The 25,002-nt window shown below is 41.6% G+C and overlaps 1 protein-coding gene across 1 annotated transcript in view; it reads right to left on the bottom strand.

Moving 5' to 3' along the window:
* Positions 1–25,002, bottom strand: part of KANK4 (KN motif and ankyrin repeat domains 4) — an 827,707-nt gene that overhangs the window by 566,846 nt on the left and 235,859 nt on the right. Inside the window, exon 2 of the mRNA XM_078669568.1 lies at positions 3,897–4,028. The gene's annotated coding sequence lies outside the window, so the exon portion shown is untranslated. The remainder of the gene's footprint in view (positions 1–3,896; positions 4,029–25,002) is intronic.

The raw sequence follows: 25,002 nt of genomic DNA, 5'->3' as shown, positions 1-25,002 counted from the left end.
CCAAAATAAATCCCTATTTACAAATGGTTTAATAGAGGAGGCAAAAGTGATATCCAGTCTGTGATATTGACAAACACTATTCCACCAAGACTTTGCTGAAAGTTTAGTTGAACATTTCCAGTTTAGTGAAATTTGCTGGAAGGCGAAAGCCAACATCAAATCAAATAAACCTTTTTCATGTAAAGACAATACCAACGACTCTGATAAGCTTCCTTTAAAAAGAATAGTATTTGATAGAGGAGTATGCAAGTTAAAAATAGTTGAGATATGCTACCAAATATTCTTCCAAAAGGAAAATACAGCTTTGGACAAGGGAGTAAAATATAACATATGGTAAAGAAACAACATGGATTGAGTGGTGGGGGCATATCTAGGGATCCTAAAAGATCTACCCCATAACTTGTCCCAGAAATCGATGCTACAAACACAGCCCAAATCTGTCTCCCATGAAATCTCTATCTTAGATTTAAGACGGTCAGCATTTGGAGTAAGAAGATGTTTATAGATCAGGGATGCTTTAGGAAGCACAGCTAATACTCTGAGAAGTGAATCCTCTGTGGGCTCAAGCTCATTTGAAGGAAGAGTATAAAAAACATCTAGAATTATTCCGACAAGAATTGAGAATTTGTGCCAAAGCGAGTGCAGGTATTTAAAGGTGTCCTGAAATTGAGGACAAGAACACGGAGATAAACCATTAAACATGTCCTGAACCCAAATAATTCCCCTAAGTCTCAAGGATTTCCAATAAAGAGGTCTATTTTTTATGGTAATGAGATTATTGTACCAAAGAGGAGATTGCAGGAAGGTATCCCTAGAGACAGTTTTCAATTGACAGTGAGGTCTTAATAATGAACATTTGTGTTAGAACAGCAGAAGAGAAATGACATTGACTTGTGTAGTTAAGGGAAAAACTTCCTTTGCAGATAAAGGCGCAAGTAAGGATCGTTCAACATGGACCCATAAAGAGTTAAAAGGGAGACTTCAGTAAGGAGGCATTTAGAAGCTAATCTAAGACAGAAGGCCTTGTGACAGAGTCGAAAATCTGGAAAATTCACTCCTCCCACAGATTTCGGTTTTTGAAGATGTGAAGGAAAATTCTCGATTTTTTACTATTCCATAAAAATTTAGAGAAGAGGGAATCCATTTTTTTAAAATAGCCAGTCGGGATATGAATGGGAATCATAGAGAGAATATATAATCAAATAGGAGTAATCATCATTTTAATAGAATCAAGGCGTCCCCACCAAGAGAGAAATAGAGGGTTCCAGGAGGAGAGGAGTTTAGAAATACGATCTAGCACTTCCTTCATATTAATTTTAACTGAATCCAATATGGGGTTATTAAACCAGATGCCTAAGTATTTGATTTTAGAACTATTCCATCGGAACTCAGTAGCCTTAACATGTTGTTTGAAACATAATTTGGTGTTGATCACCATAGATAAAACCAGAGATAGAGGTATTCTGATGGATATGGCATAAAAAGGGTTCAAGTGATAAAATAAATAGAAGGGGAGAAAGAGGACAACTTTGACGTATACCCCATTGCAAATTAAAGAATTGAGAGATAAGACCATTAACTACGACAGAAGCTTTAGGAACCGAATACAACAGAGAGATCAGAGAAATAAATTTAGGAACAAAACCATGCTAATGAAGAGCTTTAAATAAAAAGGACCAGTTTACTCTATCAAAAACTTTCAATGATGATGTTTAAAAAAAAGTTTTCCATCGATGAGGGAATAGACTCTACCAAAACACGTTCCTTCCGAGATTTGAGATAGTTATCCAGATGTTTGACAACTTTATTTCATCCACCATAATACGGAGAGCTAGTACGAAGAAGAACGGATGAAGCATTATCCGTAGTTGTTTTATTAAAGTCAAGCTTCGCAAGAACAAGCTCGATCGAAATCAGCGACAACTGAGACATGATCAGAAATTACAATAGGTTAGATTGAGGAGGAAATAAGGTTCTGTAGCAAGGCTTTAGAAAGAAGATGTTATCTAATCGGGTAAAGGTGCCATGTGGGGGAGAGAAAAAAAGAAAATTATGTAGTATCAGGGTTAAGGCAGAATCAGACAGAGAAGTGTAAAGTTGGTGTTCTAGGTGTTTGATATTAGCTAGAAAAATGTTATGGTGGTTAAGTAAGTGTTTCTTTTTCCTGGAAACAAAGTCTATACTAAAGCCACATGCAGAAGCCTTAAAAGCATACCATATCAATGTAGGTGAAGCATCTGGAGCTGCATTTAGAGAAAATAATTTCTCCGCAAAGGAATTGAAAAAGGAAGAAAAAAGTGGATCCTGCAAAAGAGAATTATTAAACCTCCACCTAGAGGACTTGGGATGTGAGCGGAGATAATCGAAATCAGCGACAACCGAGACATGATCAGAAATTACAATAGGTTAGATTGAGGAGGAAATAAGGTTCTGTAGCAAGGCTTTAGAAAGAAGATGTTATCTAATCGGGTAAAGGTGCCATGTGGGGGAGAGAAAAAAAGAAAATTATGTAGTATCAGTGTTACAGAGTCTCCAAGCATCTACAAGATGTGTCTGAGATATTGTGCTTTGGAATTGTTTATGAGTCCTGTGAGGGATGAAATGAACTTGGGATTGTCGATAAATGAAAGGGTCAATAACTTGGTTACAATCACCTCCTAGTATAAACACTTTGTCATTATATTGAATATACTTTTTTGTAATGTTAGGCCAGAAAGCATAATCCGGTTGAGTTGGACCATCAATCAATCAATCAATCAATCAATCATGCCATTTGTATAGCGCACTACTCACCCGGGAGGGTCTCAAGGCGCTTGGGGGGAGGGGTATGCTACTGCTCGAACAGCCAGGTCTTGAGTTGTTTCCTGAAGGCGAGATGGTCCTGGGTCAGCCGAAGGTGGATGGGGAAGGAGTTCCAAGTCTTGGCAGCCAGGTAAGAGAAGGATCTTCCTCCGGCGGTGGCTCTTCGGATGCGTGGTACGGCTGCGAGGGCGAGGCTGGTGGACCGTAGCTGGCGGGTGGGCGTGTAGAAGGTCAGGCGGTCGTTGAGGTACTTGGGGCCCAGGTCGTGGAGAGACTTGTGTGCGTGGGTGAGGAGCCGGAACGTGATCCTCTTGTCGACGAGGAGCCAGTGCAGGTTCCTCAGGTGGCTGGAGATGTGGCTGCGTCGGGGGACATCCAGGATGAGTCGGGCGGAGGCGTTCTGGATGCGCTGGAGTCTTTTCTGTAGCTTGGCTGTGGTTCCGGCGTAGAGGGCGTTTCCGTAGTCCAGTCGGCTGGTGACGAGTGCCTAGGTGACAGTGTTCCTCGTCTCGGTCGGGATCCAGCGGAAGATCTTGCGAAGCATACGCAGGGTGTTGAACGTTAAACACTCTTAGAGATATATTGTTAATGAGCAACTTAACTAATAACCATCTACCTTCCAAATCAGTTTTCTGAGATATAACAGAGCATTTCAATCATTTATGACATAAAATAATTACCCCATTTTTCTTAGTGGTCGTAGGAGACACTAAGACTAAACCAACCGAATTTCGTTTGAGTTTCAAAGCCTCTTTCTCCGTCAACTTGGTCTCTTGCAACAAAACTAAGCCAGGATTGTATGAGGCTAAATGGGATAGTATTCTCTTCCTATTTATAGGGTTAATAAAACATTTCACATTCCAAGATACAACTATGACTGTAACGAGAATGAATTAGGTGTAGTACTACACGATCAACATTGATGAACAGAGATAAAAAGAATAATGAAAAGAGAAGTATATAGAATGAAATATCCATTAAGGTCAGTAAAAGAAAAGTTGGAAAAGAAGAGTAAGAGAGAAAGAAAAGGAGAAAGTGAGATAAGAAGAGAAGACAGTACATGTCCTACCAAAAATGGCAACTGTGATACATACCTTCAAGGGAAAACAAGCAAACAACAAGGACTGGTGACAGACAGTAAAGACAGCACATCCAACCAGGGGAGACGTACCACGTCAGGAGATCAAGAAAGGGTGGGATATGTCTATGTAGGGATTCTGGATGATCTGCAATGATAGTAAAAACAAAGAAAGACAAATAAGGATGACTATAAACTGATACAACCACCAAAATATAACCTGTAAAGGAAGTAAAAAATGAGGATTAGAGTGAAATTTACAACGAACTCTCAAAATTCTTAGAGACTGTCACATAAGAGTTAAGTTATAGAGGGTGGACCAGCTGAATCCATGGAGGCCATGGAGTGTGAATGAAGAAGATCTACAGGGTCTTCAAAAGTGGAGGTGCTGTTTTGAAAAGTTACTTTGAACAAACATGCGTGAAATAAACCATACCGCGCACCCAAGGCACATAGAGCCAGTGTGAGATCGAGGAACTCCTGCCGCCGTTTAGCTGGTACCTTCGAGATGTCTTGGGACAAGAACAATTTAGACCCTGTCCACAGTAATTGTTTCTTAAGTTGGCTGCGGTTAAGACTTGCAAAAGCTCCGTGAATTTCAAAAAAAGAAGGATTACACCACGAGGCCTTGAGGGAGCAGATGTAGAACAGAGGCGAGGACCCAGCCTTTGGGAACACTGGATATTCCGAGACACTGAAGCACGGAGGTCTAAAAGCTTCATAAGGAAAGAGACGAAAAAGGTCACAGGGTCATCACCCAAGACACCCTCAGGAGGACCATACAAATTAAGGTTGTTGCGCCTATTTCTGTTTTCAAGATCCTCAGCAGATTTCTTCAAGAGTATCACATCCTTCTCCAGAGAAGAGATTTTTGCAGCGATATCTTGAAGGTCACTGACATGCAGTTCGACTGTGGACACCATGGAATCCAGTGTAGACAATTTAGTGTCCAGACCTTGTAGAGGTGTATTGGTTTCCTCAATAAATGAACGCAAAGCACATATTTCCTCTAAAACAGTGTCCAAAGAAACAGGTGAAGCTGGGTTTGGTGGAGAATAAGGATCTTGCTTAAGTCTTTTGTTAGCAGAGGAGGGTGAATGCTATTTTGATGGTTCAATGGACGAAGACATTGCCATGGAAGAGTTAGAATGAGCCATATTGACAGAGTTATGCAAGTCCTCCATAGGGGGTGCCAGGGAGGCCGAGTGTGATACATGCAATCCAGTGGTAGGCCTTTTAAAAGAATGTAACACATGTTTAGATCTGCCCATGTATTTAGAATGTTCCAATCAAGCATGCATGTAAAAATCAATAAAGTCTCTTTTAATGAAAAATAAAAAGTGAAAAGACTAGTGGCGTGAGTTTTTATTTTTTTTAAATAGTTGGAGTAAGCCAAAATGTATTGAGCAAATAAGTCCCAAAAGCCAATATGTAAAAGCAGTACCACATACAAGGAGTAAAGCTGAGAGGAATTGTGTCAGTCAGGAGGGGAAACAAAATGGCGGCCAGAAGGTAGGAAATGATGTCCCTCGACGTTTTCAATAACAAAAAGCAGGAGGGAGGATTAAAATGACAGCCTCATGCTCAGGGGAAGTTCTGCTAAGAAGAAGTCCCCAGGGAAGCTGAATATCAGCTCTGGATCTGCCGAAATCAAAAATGCGTCTCCCGACGCCGCGCAGAGCCCTGAGCTCAAGCGACCATCTTGTGAGGCGCCGCACACGCGTCCTCTTCTAGCAGACTTTTAAAGCATAGGATTGGGAAACATCCTTTACTGCTCAGTTATTATCACGATCTGCCTTTACAATGCTGTCACTACCCCTACTGCGACGTTACCACGCATCCATTTACCACGCTAGTTGTTACAACAACTTGCTTTATGGGCACATTGTTGGATTTTAAGTCCAATACCTTCCCCACTGTTGCTTAGACTGGACTTGGAATAGTAAGTTATACTATTCCAGACTTGGAATAGTAAGCTATACTGTTCCAAAGTCCAGCGTCCCCTTAGGCAAGTTGTTGTAATGATTTGCAAAGGAATGCATGGTAAAGTAGAAGTTGGGGTAGAAACTGCGTTGGAAAGGCATGCCGGGTTCCGTCATACATCCCATAGGATTAGCATACTGCCATCCATGCAATGCTAGAAAAGTGACAAATGCTTTTGCTATTTTTGCAGCAAAGTCTTTATGCTTGGGATTAGCTATTGTCTTCCACGCCATGCTGAAAAATGGCAAAAACCTTTTGCCACTCCAGGCACATAATTACAGCTTTGGATTGGTAAAATACTATCCAAGCCAACCTGGAATAAATAATACTGGAAACAGTCTGCTCTCATTAGCGCTTGTGAGAGAGACATAACTTTGTTCAAACAGAAGGGAGTTCCCACTATAAATCAAACCAATACCCTTTCAGGCGTAGAGTGCAGAAAAAATTATGCAAAAAAGGAAAGCGAAAACCCTGGGTAGTTCCCAAAATGTAGGTGGAGAGCAGCTCCTTTATATGGAGCACTCAAGACCACCTATCTCCAGCAGAAGAAATAACTATAACACAGTGCAAAGTGTAATAATTCCAGAAGGAAAACTTTAATGGCTGCAATTTCTTCCTCTTCTTTTAATAATACCCACTCTACCGCTTCGAGACCTTTGGAGTATGGAATTGATGTGTAAAGTGAGGTTACATCTATGGTGCACATCCATCTGGCACCTTTTTGCTCTCCTCAGTAAGCACAACCTACCAATCTGATGGCACGGCCAGAGATCTAAACTGTATGTATGAGTCAACTGATTGCAATACACTGTTCTTTCAAATTTCCTAATAATCAATGATAGACCCTTATTTCCATGTACATTGGTGTATAAACTCTATGGGTATGGGTGAGTGTTATAACACAGAGATTTGCCAATTCACAAGTTAGCACTCAAGTGTGACACTGTCACAATGGCTAGGTTGTGCACTGACAATTATATTATGCATACTCTAACCAATTGCATGCTGACACAGTGCTTAATTTGAGCCAGTGGTTTCTGGTGCTTGGCACCAGCACTTAATTGACAACACCGGGAAAACCACAACAACAGCTGTTTATTAACCCCTTCACCGCGGCGTGAATATCGCCACGGCGCAGGGGGTGTGGGGTGAGCACGGCACTGCTATGCTCATGACAGAACCACGCCGCCATGAGTCACAGGCGGCGTGTGCTTATTACGGCATGGTTCCGTCATGGCCCCACCCACTCATTTATTCATCTACACAGGCGGGGAATTAATGCCACATTGGAAGAGCGGCAGCCGCATGACAGAACCAAGCCGTCATGAGCACATGCCACACGTGGCTCATGATGGCGTAGTTCCGTCATGAGCACGCAAGGGGTTAAGCAAATAGACATTAAAACAACTAATACCTGCCTCCCAAGGCATTCTTACAGCTTTGGGGGGCTTCAAACACTCTGAATTGTCACACTTGTAGCAGTGGGATGGCTAGTAGTTGGTGAAAACTGAGGTGGCCTCCTGATGAGGGTCCTGGCACTTACAAATTAAGCACTGGCTGAACACCACATGATGATATGCAGTGTACATGATGATAATCAATCACCAAATGTCGAACATTGTGCACTTATGCATTGGCCATCTCACTTATTCAATGAATTAGATGCATATGCGTTACAATGGGGTGCGACTAATGGCTCTCCACCTTTATCGTGGGAACACCGGAGTAATACTAGAAATGTGCAGCAAGTCATGACTCTTGTTTATTGAATTATGGAATGGCATTCATTTTGTCCTTTTATTTATTTTGCATATGATGATGTAAACGGTGGAGGCTTCATGTATGTATACTCATGTTCTTTTTTGCGTATATATTCTCTTATGTATCAATTTGCATTGGAAGTCAGTTAAAAGAGTAATATGGGTCCTATTTGGTTGTTTTCAGTTAAAAACATATGAGGCGAATTCCCCTTGACGAAAGGCGCTCATTCTAAAATGCATTGGTGGTTGTATATGGGGACAATTCGCAAGGATTGAAATATTGGAGTCATGCAGAAAATATTTTAACACTGGAGATGAAATTAGCATGATTAAAATAATAAAGAAAAATGCTTCGATGATGCAGTAAGCATGTTTTAAATTTGTTTTCTTGATAATTGAAAGTGGTGCCACTTACGGTGCATCCGGTTATGCATCCAAGTGGTTATCTATCAGTCATTGATAGCTAGCAGGTTTTTAATCATTCTTTCAACACCCTGGGACAGAGGGTGTACCTTGTGAGCCCACAAATGGTATTACAATGACTGATTGAGTATAAAAGATAGGAGTGCAGAGGAGGAATATTAAAGGTCTTGAGCCCTAATGAGACATCATCCTATATTCTTCCCAAGGGTCTGCACACAGACATTATGTATGAACCTGCAGCCCTTCTTCCTTTCTAGACTCTGAGAGATTAAGGGCCATATTTATCAAGGGGTTGTGTCATTTCTGCACCACGCAATGTGGTTCAATAGCGACACAATCCCTAAGATGCGGTTTATCAAGCCACGCAATCTTGCCTGGCCCTGAGTGGCTTGATAAATCCAGAGTAACGCAACGCAGTGCAATCGCTCTCTTGTGTTACTCTGCCCCAGGAAGGCGTTCCATGGGTGGTGTGTTCCCATGCAACGCTCATGGATTTTGGTGCATTCCCAGCTATAACATTACTGGGACACCTGGGAATGCGCCAAAACTCTACGCATCCCCAGGGGAGGCGTAGCAATAAGAAATATCTTTCTTTCTCCTAGTTGCTTCCTCTTGCTGTGAGTGCTGCATTCTGCAGTGCACACAGTAAGAGGAAAATGCATCAGAGGATTGTTTTTGTTGAGGAAGGTGTCCCACATTGTGTGCCAGTGCTGAGAAAAGGCAGGAATGTGCAGTATTGTGCTAAATGCGGCATATTCCGGCCCTTTCCTAGCAACGCAGCACAGCAAGGTGACATGCTGCACTGTGCTGCACTGTGTTACAGTTTGCTAACTGTGGCCCAAGACCTAATGAAAGGCCTGTCCACAGCTCAGCATGCTGGTGATTTTCCCAGGGATTCACAAAGGTATTACCGTACGAATATTTGAACCAACTAGTGAACTGAAGTGTTCATGTGACGGACTTTGTCTTGCCTGTACCCACATCCAGTATCTTTACTCTATTTAACTTTCCTTTGCAGATTTTCCAAATGGGAACTTATGAATAATTGGTGACATCATGAGTCTGTAAGAAATGAATTGCTCTAATGAGAAGGATAAGCTCAGTCATTTACTGAAAACGGAGGTCTTAAAGTGACCATTCAGTGCACCGAAAAAATGTCTCTCTTGACTCAGCCCTCTATCTCTAAAATTCCCCAACAATGGCCATTCTGGAATGTTGCTTTGTTCGATGCCCTTGCTTGGGGGTTGACATGTATTATTGCATCATTCCCTGGATGGCCCTTTAAAGTTCTGCAATGCATCCATTGGAGATCAGCTGATACCCTAGAGCAGTGACACTCAAAGTATGTCCCGGGGCACATGCGGCCCTCCTGACCTTTACATGCAGCCCACTTATCAACAGCTGCACTGGGCTGCTGTTCATTTCTTTATTTAAAGGTTAATTGAAATTATAGAAAGGAAGTAACTAGGTTGTTCTGCACCACTTAACTTTAGAAACACCTTCATTTTCAAAGCAATCTTGCAGCAAAAGTGTAAACATACGATAAGGTCTCTTCACAATTCATAAAGTATGAGAGGGGCGTGGCTTGAGGCCCAAGGAAGGTGGCAGACGCAACGTCAGCTCCAAAGTGACGGCACAGTTTTCAGCGAGTCGTGCGACACAATGTCTCCCTAAAGTGTAGGTCTACCATGCAGAGACACCTGACGACCTCCTGATGGATTTCGGCGCCTGCCGCAGTTGATGGTAAATGGCCGCCATTTCGTGAGGTGGCTGCTACGTTTATAATTACAATGGCAAAGTGATGTTGTGCTTCAACTTCCCTGCTGTTTCTCTCTGCAAATATAAATGCTTGTTTAAACGTATGTTTTGAGGTACATGCTTACTTCTTTTTGAGCATTGTTTTCCTCTTTTTTCACTTTTCTCTTAAACAATGTGAACCTGAACAGTCATCAAGAAGTCTATTCTCTATGGCTCTGTGTTCCTCGTATTTGGCCATCTACTCTGTTTGTCTACAAATAGTGGCCATATATAATTCTGCCTCTTCTTGAAATTTCAATTTATACTCACTGTTCACACTGATGTTTGCCATATCTAGTATCTCTTCCCTTTTTTTCCTTTCTGACGCTCCCGTTTATTAATGCAGGGAAAGTGAGAGGGTTTGCCTCAATACTCAACAACCCAATTCGAATGTCCTTGGCTTCAGATTTTTTGGACCCAGTCACCAAAGGATTTATGTTCTGGATAAACAGTCATCACGTATTTAGACCCTAGTCAGTGCTTCGATGTTCTCTGGGTGATTGTGGCTGTCTCTCCCATAACAAGGTTCCGGAGTCTCTTCAAAGCTTGTTCTCGTGTAGCATATGGGTAGACTTAGAAGGCTTAATTCTTCTGCTTCTGCTTCATCTTGCGGATTCATCAAGAATTCTACGTTTTTTTTCAAAGTTTGCAGCAATGGAGTCCTCCTCAACTTCTAAGTCAAAAATTGGCGCATCTCCATCTGCGGCTTCAACTGCAAACAATCTGATGAATACTGTCAAAGCTAATTTCAAACGTCTTAAAAAAGATCCACCTTCTCCTGCTAAGTCACCACCTCCTGTCTCGCTGGAGCTACTGTTGGAGTAAATACACGCTTTAAGACCCTTCTTGGAAGAAACAAATACCAAACTTCAGTTTCTTACTTACAGGTGGTTCCAACTGGATGAACGGCTCCTCGCAGTGGAACAAAGTGTCTCCTCATATAACGTAACCGAAAGTAAAGTGGTCACTCTTCAGTCAAATTCAAATTCAAAATTCCTTTATTCGGTTTTCGTCAGAAATAAAACCATAAAAGTACATTTAAAAGGATAATAAAAACATTTTTTCCACACCGTAATTATAAGAATGCATATCTCTAAAATACATTGAAAGGTAAAATTCATTTTGGGCTATAACAATTCATAAAGTGCAAATATGCAATCCTTTAAAAACTGTATAAAAAACTTTGTTAAAAAAGTGTCTTAAACAGTACAATGACAAAAGATAAATCCTAAAAAGAATGTTATAGTCTACTCTAGGTTAGGCCTATGCCACACAATAAACTTCAGAAATTTAGCAATGACTTTCGTTGCGCACTTCTCATCCAGAAATTGTAGGGAGAGGAGTGCGGGACGACATCTTCGAAGACCCATCGTTTCTTCACAACAAATTTTTATTGAGTAGGTAAGCAAAAGGCAATACGTGGCTCCCCACAGTCAGGAGATCACCACCAAGCATCATGACACGTTTTTATCTGTAATGCATAGTCCAAACAATAAAAGATGAATAACAGGACCCCCCCTCCTCCACCCACCAACCCCAACCACCCAACCCCTCTGCTACCCGCCCCTTATCCCTCCCTAACCCCTTGCACGTGAGTATACAAAACAACTGGTACTTGGTCGTCATTTGGTAGGTATGACGCACTGCCTAGGCCTGTACCGCATCTTCAGCCTGTATGTCTTCCTCTTGTTCCCTTGAGAGGTCCAGTATCAATCCCCTATACTCCGCCCATCGCTTCCTTCCAGATCTTAAAGTGCTTCCGGGGGCAGCCTCTCGCTTCAAACACCGGACGTTCCAGTCCCATTAGGTAGTCTAGTCCAGCCTTTCACGCACACAGGGGGGGGGCTCGCTCTCCCTTCCATGCTCGCGCTAGGTCTCTTTTGGCAACCACAAGCCCCAACAACAATAAGTGACGTTTATATATATTGCCACCTACTCCCTCCAATACATGAAGTAGCCCTAATCGCGGAGTGCGGGGAAGATCCCATCCCAATACTTCTGACAAGCAACTCCAGACACCCCTCCAGAATCTGACCAACCCAGCACACGACCACACAGTATGCAGCAGCGTACCCACCGCAGCCCCACAGCGCAGACATTCCGGAGACCCAATCAGTCCCGCCTTCCACAGCCTCTCTCGGGTATAGGAAGACCCATCGTTTTTAAGATCGGGATCAACCAAAGCCTTCTCGGTTCACTATAGAACTTACAAAATAAGATTGTATGAACTGTGGCTTGAGTAGAGAGGTCATCACAAGGGCAGAGTGGTAATACTGTGGCCCGGTTGTCTGTTTTTGGGAAGCTAACTAAACAATAAAAAGAGTTCTTCAGTCACAAGTGTCTCATTTGCAAAAACAAGTCGACGACTTAGAAAATAGAAACAGAGGGAACAAATTACGCATTTATGGTTTGCCGGAGAACATGGAAGGCGCAGATCCTCTCACTTTCTTCAAAAACTTTGTACCCAAAGTGCTAAATCTACCTGTAGATACTAATTTGAACATACAATGCACACATAGACCGGGGCGGCAACATGTCAACACTTCTGCTTCCAACCACCCAAGGGCGTCATTTTGTATTTCCTGGAATATACGGACCTTGTTAAGGTTTTTTTAGCTTCCAAATCATGAACATGCATTTCCTGGGTGGGTCATCCTTTGTTTTTTTCACAGGACTATGCTAAAACTACCGCAGACGGACGCAGAGAGTCTCTAAATATGAGATCTGATCTTCGTGCTCTTGGAGCTAGATATGGCCTTTTTCAACCATGTCTTTTTAAGGTCACATACAGGAATAAGACAACCTCATTTGAAGATCCAATTAGAATGAAAAGCTTCCTCAATTCTTGTCAAATTGAAACTATGGATACCTCTGGTGCTTTGAGCTGCAGTTTGATCGTCAAACGCTTTTCTTCTTAGATTTCTCCTGTTTTTGTTTCTATGAATGTATTATGAAATTATATTATAAGTCAAAAACCTGCTCTTATCCATTTTCCTTTTTAGGCTTCCCAATTGATGTCTTCTTCGTTGTCCTGCACTTTGTCAAATCCAGTCGTCTCTGTGTCCCGTTCTGTGAGATCCGGGCATACCAGTCTTCCATGTGGTTTCACTCCCCCCTCATCCCCTTTATTGGGTTTTCATAGGTATGTGTTTTTGTTTTCTTTGTCATCTTATTCACCTCATCTTTTGTTGATTTTTCTTGTTCTTCTCTTTCTTTTCTATCCCCTTTCTCTATTTGCTCTTTCTTTATCTTTCCATTTCAGATACTTTTCTCTAATATTTCGTCTCTGATATCCTTCTTCTTTTTCTCTCTTTCATACATTGTTACATTTTTTCTCACTTAAATGATGTTGTGGTTTATCATATATCAAGTTTACATTCTATCTGGTCTAGTTCAACTTGTTCTCACAATAGTTTTCATATGTCATTGAAAATTGTTACTTGGAATGTTCGAGGTTTGCACTCACTGATCAAAAGGCAACGCATGTTATCGCATTTATCTAAATTGAAGGCTGATAAAGCAATGATTCAGGAGTCACACCTCATGGATTCCGAATCCTTAAAGTTAAGAAGAGATTGGGTTGGTGATGTTTTCTTCTCTCCAGGTGATGGTAAGTGTAATGGTGTTATTACACTATGCCACAAATCTCTCCATGTTAAGCTTGTATCTCAAGAAAAAGATGATGTGGGTCGCTTGTTTTTCACGGATTTATTGATTGGGAAGGTTCCACTCTCTTTATTTAATATTTATGCACCAACTGCAGGTGATACCCCAACTTCCTTTACAAATTCTAGAGCTCATAAATCATTCCTACATTCCTTCCAACATAGGCATTTAATTGACGCATGGAGAATATGTAATCCCACCCTGAGAGAATATACTTACTTCTCCCCAGTCCATCAGACGCAATCACGCATTGATCCAATTTTTATTTCTCATAACATCTCCCAATCCATACAATTTGCAGATATTTTGTCTATTTTGATTTCTGATCATGCCCCAGTATGCATTTCTTTAGACATACTTCACAAGCCTTCTGTTCCTAGATGTTGGCGATTTAACAATTCATTGCTGCTTGACCCAGTTTTCACCTCATAATTCACCTCTCTTTTTGAAGAGTATTTATGTTTTAACGAATCAGACACTCTCCCTTTTCACGTTATATTGGATGCTATTAAACTAGCTGCTCATGATTTTATCATTAATTACGTCTCCAAAAAGCGTCATAATGCCTGAACATTGCCACAGACCTTTTGGCAAAGATAAAGAGATTAGAACACTCCTACTATGCTACTAAGTCAAAGGATTGCTTAACAGATCTTATAGCTACTAAACTTCAATTCAATATGGAGTCTACTGAGAATGGCTCTTTGTACTTGCTGTACTTGCTCAAATCCAGTTCAAAATGTTATGGTGGCTAAAATAAATCAGGTAAATTATTGGCAAATTACCTTAAAGTTAAAAAGCACAAATTTAGCATCGAAACAATCCTTGACGATGAGCATTTGCACAAATATAAGGATTCTGAGATTTTACAAGAATTCTGTACTTTTTACAAATCCCTATACACACCAAAAGCCTCACCTACAGACAAATCCATTTCGGATTATCTTTCTTCTATTGAAAACTCTTTTGACACTCACTTGGATTTTGATTTATTGGAGCTTGATGTTTCATTGAAAGGATTACGCACTGCTTTACTCACTCTTAAGAAAGATAAAGCTCCAGGCCCAGATGGCTTTACTGTAAAATTTTTTTCACATTTCTCCCAATTACGTCTTCCAAAATTACACAAACCTCTAAATTCCTTTTTTGCCAACTGGAACTTTCTCAGGTTCCTTTTTGAAGGCCCTAATTTGCCTTATACCCAGAGAGGATAAAGATCCACGTTTATGTAAAAATTATAGACCAATTTCATTAGTGTATATAGATTATAAAATGTTCTCAAAATCCCTGGCTTTAAGATTAGAATAATTTCTTCCTGGTCTCCTAGGTAAGGAGCAGTCAGGTTTTGTAAAAGGTCGTTTTTTAATAGATAATACGCAACTATTTTTTTACATACTCTCCAAATCCTCTCACTTTTCTGAATCTTTCGTGGCTATTGCTTTCGATGCGGAAAAAGCATTTGATAGAGTCTATTGGCCTTTTCTTTTTTCAAAGCTCAAATGGTTTGGCTTTGCTCCTAAAATTGTTCATGTAATTTCTCTTCTATATTCAAATCCTAAAGTGGCAATATTTGCTAATGGGCTTACCTCTTTATATTTTAATCTGGGAAGAGGTGTTAGACAAGGTTGTCCATTATCCCCTTTTTTGTTTAATTTAGCTTTAGAACCTTTCCTATATAAACTTCACCAAAATCCAGTGTTTTATGGTTTTACCTCTGAGAGCACGCACATTAGGCTGGAAGCATATGAAGACGATATTTTGTTATTTCTCTTGCAACCACAATCTTCCCTACCTACTTTCTTTATGAGACGCAGGCTCACTTTCTGTCTCTGGTTATAAACTCAACCATGACAAATGGGAAATGTTACCCTTAACTAAATTTACTTTTAAGCATGATTTTACAATAACTAATTTCAAATGGAACACTAAACATATAAAATACTTAGGTATGTACTTCTCTGCTTCAATTAAATCATCAATCTCCATTAACTTCGATAAATGATCCTTAGAAATATCTTCCTAGTTGACAAATGGCATCCTTTATACTTATCCTGGTGAGGAAGGTTAGATACAATAAAGATGATATTATCCCCAATTGTTCTTTTTACTATTTCTAACATTCCGGTTGCCATATCGCAAAAGTTTTTTTAAAAACATTAATTCCTTATTATCTTATTTTCTCTGGAATAAAAGAAGAGCGCATATGTCACTAACAAATCTTATTCAACCTAAATCAGGAGGTGGAGTAAATTTTCCCAATTTTCCTACTTATCATAAATCTTTTAATTTGCGTCAATCATCTCATTGGCTGATAGGTTCCTCGTCGGATCCTCCTCTTTGGGTTATTCTTGAAAATTCATATCTCGCTCCCTTCTCGTTTCAAGAATACCTATCATTTACTCAAAAGCTTCAGAAACTATCTACTCCTATTGTTAAACATACAAACAAATTATTAGCTACATTCATACTAGAGAACTATCATGGAGACAGAAGGGTCTTTTTTGAGTTCACAAGCTAATTCAAAATGATAAAGTTACATCCTTTCATCAAGCTAGAACTATATTTGATTTTCCTGCTTCATTTTCCGTTAAATAGCAATTGCTACACAATGCTTTGTATATAGCTATTAACCAGTCTGCTTTCATTCCAACTTCGTCCAATAGTATCTCCAACATCACTCATGCTTTTCTGAGCTCAGATCCTAAAGCATCAAGTATCTATACCTGTTTACGCAAATTAACATTCCACAGGGATAATACTAAAGTGAAAATGGAATGGGAACGTGATTTAGATGTTAATTGGTCCACTCAAATATGGAACAAAATTTGATTTAAGATTAGGAAAAGCTCTAGAGCAGCTAACACCACGCAGACGCTTTTCTTTATTTATAATAGATTACTTATTTCCCCCATTTTTCTCCATAAGATAAATAATTATATACCTAATACTTGCTTGTCATGTTCCTTCATGGATGAAGATTTAAAACAGTTTTGGATTTACTTTTGGGAGTAGCATTTCAGAAAATCACCAAACATTGGAAGAATCTGTCTGATCTCTCTTTCCAGGCTCGGTGGTATGCTGTTTGTCACAACCATAGATTGGACACTGTTTATGTATATCCAATGTCTTTGGCTGTAAAACGTTTAAATCTTTGGTCCCCAGTTACGACATTTATCGATTGTCACGCTAAGCTTTCACATACACGCACTACTTCGGCACAAGAGGTTTTAAAACCTCCTTGACATTCTGTTTTTCTGCTTTTAATATTGTTTATATAGATTTAATAGAAATATGCTGTTACGTTCCTGATCAATGACCAGACCTGATAATGTGAACGCTCATTAATGTACAATCATATGTTTTCATATCATATTGTATATGTATCCTTATTGTATTTCCTCTTTTCTTTTTTCTTTCCTTTTTACTTGAATAAACTTTACTCTTTTGAAACTTAAAAAAAATTATTTTTAAAGTATATTTCAATAGCATACACAACCATTTCACCTTAGTATATCAGATTATGTCAGAGTATTGAGAAGTATATTTTGAGTAATAGTTTTCAAATATGAATTTAGAAACATTCATTCTTCCCCTTACACTGAAAACAATGCCATTAGAGAACTAAGAAGCAAGTCATTTGTTATGTTCACTCTTAGGGTGGCCTGGGTTTCTATTATATATGAACAAGTTATCCTTAATTAGATCAAATCCAGGAGTAAGTTTCTTACAGGGCACATCCTGAAGTCAACTATTTCGAGGCCCTCTTATATGTGATATTAACAGAACAAGCATTTGCAATGCAATAGGTCTCGCATTTGCGAGAGTTTGAGCTACTGGCTTTGCAAATGACAATGCATTTTATTTGTGTGTTTTGAAAACCTGCGAGGGCACACTTTGTACTTATAGTCATTGCTTACAAGATGCAAGGATGGCAATAACTGCTACTTTTACTGCCACCCTTGCTTCTCATAAGCAAGGACTAGAAGTACAAAGTGTGTGTTTACGCTCCGCGTGCAGCTTTTCAAAACACATCAATAAAAGGCATTGTCATTTACAATGCGAATAGCTCAAACTCTCTCAAATGCGAGACCTATTGCATTGCAAATGCTTGTTAATGTCAGTGCTGAGTCACGTAAACAGCAGCCCAGGGTTTCTATTGACCAGCCTACTCTAACTATCACTGCATTAGATTGGAGATAATATTGTCACACATTTCTTTAAACAACTTGTGATGTATTCCTATAGGTTCTGAATCGATCCCCCTATTCCTGACCCTATTCTGGTTAGCAAACTAACAAGTTAACTAAGTAGTCAGCCCATGAGGCAGAAAACCCCCATGATGCAGATACCGTTATCTGACGCAGTCACACTACTGCACAGGAACGTGTTATCTGATTAGGTCATAACGCTTGCGATCTAATTAGACAAGCGATATTCCTCCAGCCCCTGATAAGGCATACGGAGTTCTCATAACAAATCAAACCTATGACAACCTGGGCAAAACCCTGCGGCCATTGTTTTGATTTCACCGAGAACTTCAGTAAAAGAATGTGCTAACGAGCAAGTCGTATGACATCCTTATTGACGTATCTATGTCCATCCTTACGTCAATCTCGGCACCTTAAAGGTATAAATATTACCGATATTGCCCTATGCAAACACACGCGTGGTGACGAGACGGAGCAGCCATACTTGCCGAAGCGAAGAACAGAGCAGACCCCGCTGGCGCAGCCCCGCCTTCCTGACGCGCTGAGAGAAGCTGCTTTCTCCTGCCGAGAAATCCAGCACCGGCGTTTCCGGGTAGCCCTCGCAGGCAGCCTGGAATATCGAGACCAGAGAGAGAGATACCATCCCTCATTCAACCTAGATTCCAGGTACAGAACTGAATAACCCCTCACAGAGAATTCTTTAGTTATTCACTTGGCAAAAACAAACTTAACTTAAACTGTAACTTTCTATTCCCGCCCACGTATTAGGCTTAGGTCAGGTACACGGGGTAGGCGTATTTAGAAACACCAGTTGAGTACGTTTAGTCAAATGTATATGTGTATGTAATATATTTTATTCATTTTAAACATCTTATGGCTTAGAAACCATATCAATGTTTTTACAGTATTATTTTATACTATTGCTTTTAATGTATGCACTTTACTTAACTATAAGTATTGCAATAATATCGATCCATTTCTCTTGTATGAGAAAAGAGACTGATCAATAAATAACACCTTTTTATTGAACACGCCCGTCTCTTCCTTTTCTCTACAATCTGATGAGACTAAGAATGCACGTACTGACTGAGTAAAATAAATTGCCTTTTGTTCACACGACTCTCGAGATATACTCTTGATTAGGGGAGAGCAAAGTTGTCATGTTCTATGGTTGTCAGAAACTAAATCCCTTCTTGTCTAATCAGGGAAGTTAAGTCCTCCTTGAACATTCGAGAAAGTTTCTAGTGAACTCTGAGCTAAGCTGGCAAACCCAAAACTTTAAGTCTAGTATCGACAGTAGTAGACCTAGTTAACGTCTGGTCTAGGCCTTTACTGCTGTAGGTATTATTCCAATGCGCAGAGCCTATTGGGATGATAGGAACTACACTACATGGCGCCCAACGTGGGGCGCCATGTAGTGTAGTTCCTATCATCCCAATAGGCTCTGCGCATTGGAATAATACCTACAGCAGTAAAGGCCTAGACCTAGTTAACGTCTGGTCTAGGCCTTTACTGCTGTAGGTATTATTCCAATGCGCAGAGCCTATTGGGATGATAGGAACTACACTACAAACTTACATACAGTCTGGGACTGTTGACTCAGGGGACTTATGCTTCCACTTTAGAAACCTGTGTTTGACCTCATGGCTGCAGGTTCAGATGCTAGAGGGCCCACTAAGATGTTCATCCTTCCGAGGGCGATAAAATGCGCACAATTTTTACCTATAAAATACAGCTATTTTGCGTGAAGGTGCACTTTAAAACTACATGTTATGTCACTTAGATTTGTGTAGACACTCATGTATTCAGACTCGCCCACGCAGGATTAGCAGTAGTTTCTTAAAAGCACTAAATTTTTCTGCCAATACCTTCACGTCAGCCCACTTATGCTTGTGTTTTTGCCCTGCTCCGCACTGTATTAAGTATAAAGATACACACACTCGAGCACACACGCACACATATATACACGACAGACAGCACGCACAAATCACGAAGACACACACACTGACACAGACAAATACAGACACACGCACCAGTGCCTGTCAGGGGGTCACTGCTGGCATCCGCACGCAGGTCCTGCATGTCCCTCACTGGTGCACACCAGGGTTTGCCAATATATATACCGTGCATTGTATGTCGTGTGTTAACACAGCCCTTTCTCTGCACATTGTAGGACAGAAATGGGGGTTGTGCAGGGAGTGTGGTTTCTTCTTTCCAACAATGGGCGTGCCCCAGGTTCTTTCCGAGTAAATACAGCCAAAATGCAGAAAAATGACACATCTGCTTCTTGTGCACTCCCTGACAAAGAGGGAAGCCTCCTGTTGCTGTTCACTGAAGCCTCGAAGGATCACGTTACCGGCAGTGCGCCTGCTAGCAGTGGGAGAGGCACTTTGTGTGACCTTACAGAGCCAGGACCCAGCACAAGTGAGGCCGAATGGGGCCCCCGGGCCTAGTCTGACGATCATTGCATTAGATTGGAGATAATTTTGTCACACATTTCTTTAAACAACTTACATACAGTCTAAGACTGTTGGCTCACAGGACTTATGCTTCCACTTTAGAAACCTGTGTTTGACCTCAAGGCCGCAGGTTCAGATGTTAGAGGGCCCACTAAGATGTTCATCCTTCTGAGGCCGATAAAATGAGCACAATTAAAATACAGCTCTTTTGCGTGAAGGTGCACTTTAAAACTACATGTGTTATATTACTTACATTTGCGTAGACACTCATGTATTCAGACTTGCCCACGCGGTATTTGCAGTAGTTTCTTATAAGCACTACGTTTTTCTGTCCCAATACTTTCACGTGTGCCCACTTATGCTTGCGTTTTAGCCCTGCTCCGCACTGTATTAAGTATAAAGACACACACACTCGAGCACACACACATAGGTACGCACAGATACAGACAGCACAGCACGCACAAATCACACACACACACACACTGACACAGTGAAACGCAGACACACACCACTACCTGTCAGGGGGTCACTGCTAGTGTCCACATGCAGGTCCAGCACGTCCCTCACTGGTGCACACCAGGGTTTGCCCATATGAAATGAAATTAAATGAATTTGTACTTGTAAAGCGCACTTATATCCCAACTGGGGTTTCCTGCCGCTGTACACATACCGCTGTGGAACCCTTTCTGGCTTTTCCCTGTGAAATGTCCACTCCTGGGCACCCCCAAGGTGAAGCCAGGAATCCCAGCGCTGTTGGTTTCATTTTGGAGATTAAGCAAGCTATTGCCCAGAGTTGCAGAGTGGGACCCATGACTAGAATAGGCACCAAGGCGAGAATTATCAGGTCCAAGGAAATTGAGCCCAAGACCCGCCGAGGCGGGAATTGAACCCTGGTCCCGGGCCAGACCTCTGCATCAGGGTCTGCCACTCTAACCATTGAGCCACACTTCTCCATATATACCGTGCATTGTCTGTCTCCGAACGGAGTACGTAGCTGCACCTAGACTCATGCCCTGTGCTTGCCTATTATCTATAATTTGTAGAAAGCAGACGTTTTACCTTTTAACTCTAAATTACCCCCCACCCATCTATAATGTGTAACAAGCAGCTGTGGTACCTTTTAACTCGGATTTCCCTTCCTCTCTCCCCCACCCCCTAGGGTGGAGAACACTATGCTAGATGTCTCCTATCCTTCAACAGAAACGAATCCCTCTCTAATTGATTAGCAAGGTCCAGGCCTGCACCTTTTCAGGAAAAGTAGGCGATGTGTTGTTTTCTCTAACCGCATGGCAAATCATATCTCTCATCTAACTTTTAGGTTGGCCTCCTTTCCGCCCTCTCCTGTGCATACATGCTGCCTCCTCCGTCGTGACCTGTCGGTGCTGCACCCTGTAATGCCTCCATCTGTCCGGCTTCACACGCAGCTCTCCCGACGCTAACCCTTTTATGTCAAGGATATAAATTACCTAAAGAGACATACTCCAATTATTTTGGTTAAAAAGTTTTTAAAATGTCACTGACACAAACATGGGCGAGTCGCCACAGGCCAAACAGAATGTTCTTAAAATTCAGCTTAAAACTACTTAATAGAAGGCACTAAACTGATCCTCAATCAGTCATTGGCGAACCACGGGACAGGAAAAAAAGTGAACTATAACAAGAAAATAAAACAAATAGTTTAAAAGACATCGGTGAAGATTTCGCTAATAGAATTAACGAAATGCCTTATTTGCTCTTCACTCAGGTTTGCTGGGAGTCACGTGATTTTCCCATCCTCGTGGAGTTTTTCCACAGCGGCGTGAATTAACAGCCTTTTTTTCCTACGATGAATAGCGGCGGGCTCTTTCACATGCAGATTAGCTTGTCTTTCGACTGTCTAAAGAGCGAAACTGAAAGTGCGCGATGCGCGCGCTGCCAGCCTCCAGGGACAGGTGATGTGCACGCGTACGTGTGCACTTCTCCTGTCCGCGCGTGCCACCTCCTGTCTCCCTTTGGGACAGAAAGCAGAAACAATAGAGGCTCGAAAGCGAAGTAGCGCATGCGCTGCTTTCGCACGCAAGACCTAAAAAGGAGAGAAACTCAAATAAAACAATTGTCTAGGATCACACAATTTGGCAAAGTGGGAAAGCTGGGATTAATCGCAGGTTTTCTGGTTTCACATTGTGCAATTCAGACACTAAGGGGCCGATTATGATGGCGGACGGACCTGAGTCCGTCCGCCACCATAGAGAAGGAGGGACCGTCCGCAGGGGCAGCGGCGGTCCCTCCGTGCAAATTAGGATGTGACCGCCACCCTGGCGGTCATATCCTGTATTTTTATCATTGCGGCGGGTGCTGCTTGAAGCAGCACCCGCCGCAATGATAAAAAAGTAAGTTGTGCATTTGCATGCACAAAGCGGCAGGCACCTCGCGGTGCCTGTCGCTTTGTGCAGGCAAATGCAGGGGGGTACCATAGGTACCCCCCATGTACACCCCCACCCCCCCTTCACCCCTGGGGGCCCACAACGGGCCCCCAAACACAAATCCGTATGCCTTTACACGGCAGAAATGCCGCCGTGTAAAGGCATCTTTACGCAGTCATCCTAATATATCAGACACCGCCAGCCATGTTAATGCTTTTCCGCCGCGGGCGGAATCCGCCCGCGGCGGAAAAGCGGCGGACAGATAGTAAGACCCACCAGCCATCCTAATATGGCGGTGGGTCTTGCAAGGCTCCCCGGCGGATTTCCCGCATCCTCCGGGCCGGCGGTGGCTTCCGCCGGCCCGGTGGATGCGGGAAATCCGCAATCGTAATCGGCCCCTAAATGTATATGCTTGCCCTCAGTCACATCACAGACCAAACGTTGTGGCCCTTGGGAAAATGTTTGCGAGTACTCAGGCCCTGGAGGAAGGTATGACCATACATGCAAGTCATTGTGAAGCATCACAAAGCACTATTTGTTTTTATAGAACGCTAGTTTTACTGATAAAATATTTCTCATCTTTATCACACATACCTCATTTAATCTTAAAATCAGCCTCTGGGTGGAAAGTTTAACAGTACTCAACAAAGCTGTGACCCACATCTATTCTTATGGAGAGAAATGTTACATTTCGGCCAGTCTCATTCAAAAAACGCTGGGATGGGGTATATGATATGGTGTAATTTCCATGCAACCAACGGATGTCAGTATCTGAACAGAATGTTTCTGGACTTCAATGATTTTCTTTAGTTTAAGTGTTTCTGCTCTTTTCACCCTTCACATAAGTGGACCAGAAAAGCTAGCTCACAGTGACAGAGGCAGATAGCAGCATCCAGGCACTGGAACCCTATTGGATAATCACACTGCGTCCATTTTCAATCAGATTGCAGTGTCCGCGACCTTTTAAAATATTGACCCACCTTCAATGGGTTCTCTGGGTAGAGGAGGGCTTCACCTCTCAAGTCCCTCCAGCTTGCTACTGTCGCTTAAAGGGTTAATGTAAATTCAAGTGCTCTGGCAGACCACAGGCGTGCAGAATAGCTCAGAAAAGGTTTTGCTCCAAATCAACATACCTCCATTTCTCAGAGGGGTTATTTGTTGTAGAGTTTCTGCTACTTTGGGATTCACAGGAAGAGAAGTAATGGGTTTACAGTCTGTCGGATGCTGCAAAATCGGGAAGCCACCGGATGCTTTAAGGACAACCCCACAGCAGAGAAAACAATGGGAGAGTCACGCCGGCCCTATGAATACAATTAATAATGTAAAAAGGAGAATAAACAAATCTTTGCTATGAATAGATTGTTCTGTCTTTTGCATTCAAGTGGTGGAAGCGTGTGACAAATATCAAAAAGCATTTGATATATATTTATTTAAATAATGACCCACGGAGAACGTTTTTAGCTCACCTACGTAAAATGATAAAGAAAGTACAAAATGTTGAGTTTTGTTTCTTTTACAGGACAGGTCTTATTCAGCCACATTATCCATCCTATCCCAAATTCAGACAAGAAAAAATTTATTATGTTTACGTTATACCTATTTACTTTTGCCACACACAAACTAGAATGCACATCTAAACAGATGACAACAACCACAAAGGTCTTCCATATGTTACTAATTTTACTGAAGAAAGCTGTTAGCAGAAATGCGTGATTGTATAAATACGCAACGTCATGGCATCTGGCAATGTGGTACAGCATAAACAAAAAGCATTGGTAGAGCCAATAACTGTGAAAAGCAATAACTATTGGCTTTGCCAATGCTTCTTTTTCTTTACTGTTTTGAGATGATGGATGCCAATCTTGGAGAGGTAACTTAAATATATATGCACAAAAGCATATGAAAAAAACGGATTAGCCTGGTAACAAATTGCAGATACTGGACCTTCCAAAGAAATTCAAATGTATTTTAAACATGCGACAAAGAGGTGTGGGGAGCAATGGAGGAGCTGTTGGAGGTGGGGGGGGGAGAGTCAACATCGCCTAGTTGCAAGAGCAGCGGGTAGGTTGAGAAGTAATGGAGGAGCAGGGGATTTAACAATTTTTTTAAAAGCCAAGGGGGGGAACAATGGAATGTAAGCAGTGGATGCACACAAACCATCCAATCAGAACACAGTAAAGAGGAAATGCTCAGGAAAAGCAAACAAAGAATAAGGGGGAAGTCACTGAATAAGAAGCAAGGAACCGAGATAGATTAGAAAGCCATCCGACGAAGAGCAAGGAGGGGACCTTAAGCCCGCTGTTGGCATATATTTCTATGTATTAGAGACAACAGTTCTTCAACAACAGACTGCTAAATCTGTCGGTCGGCAAGACCTAAAATCGGTAGCTGAAGGAGCCTTGGCAGACCCTCTCCTTATATTGT

Source organism: Lissotriton helveticus, chromosome 1_2 (assembly GCF_964261635.1).
Source record: "Lissotriton helveticus chromosome 1_2, aLisHel1.1, whole genome shotgun sequence".
NCBI classification, from domain to species: Eukaryota; Metazoa; Chordata; class Amphibia; order Caudata; family Salamandridae; genus Lissotriton; species Lissotriton helveticus.
This window is presented reverse-complemented; position numbering and strand designations above follow the sequence as displayed.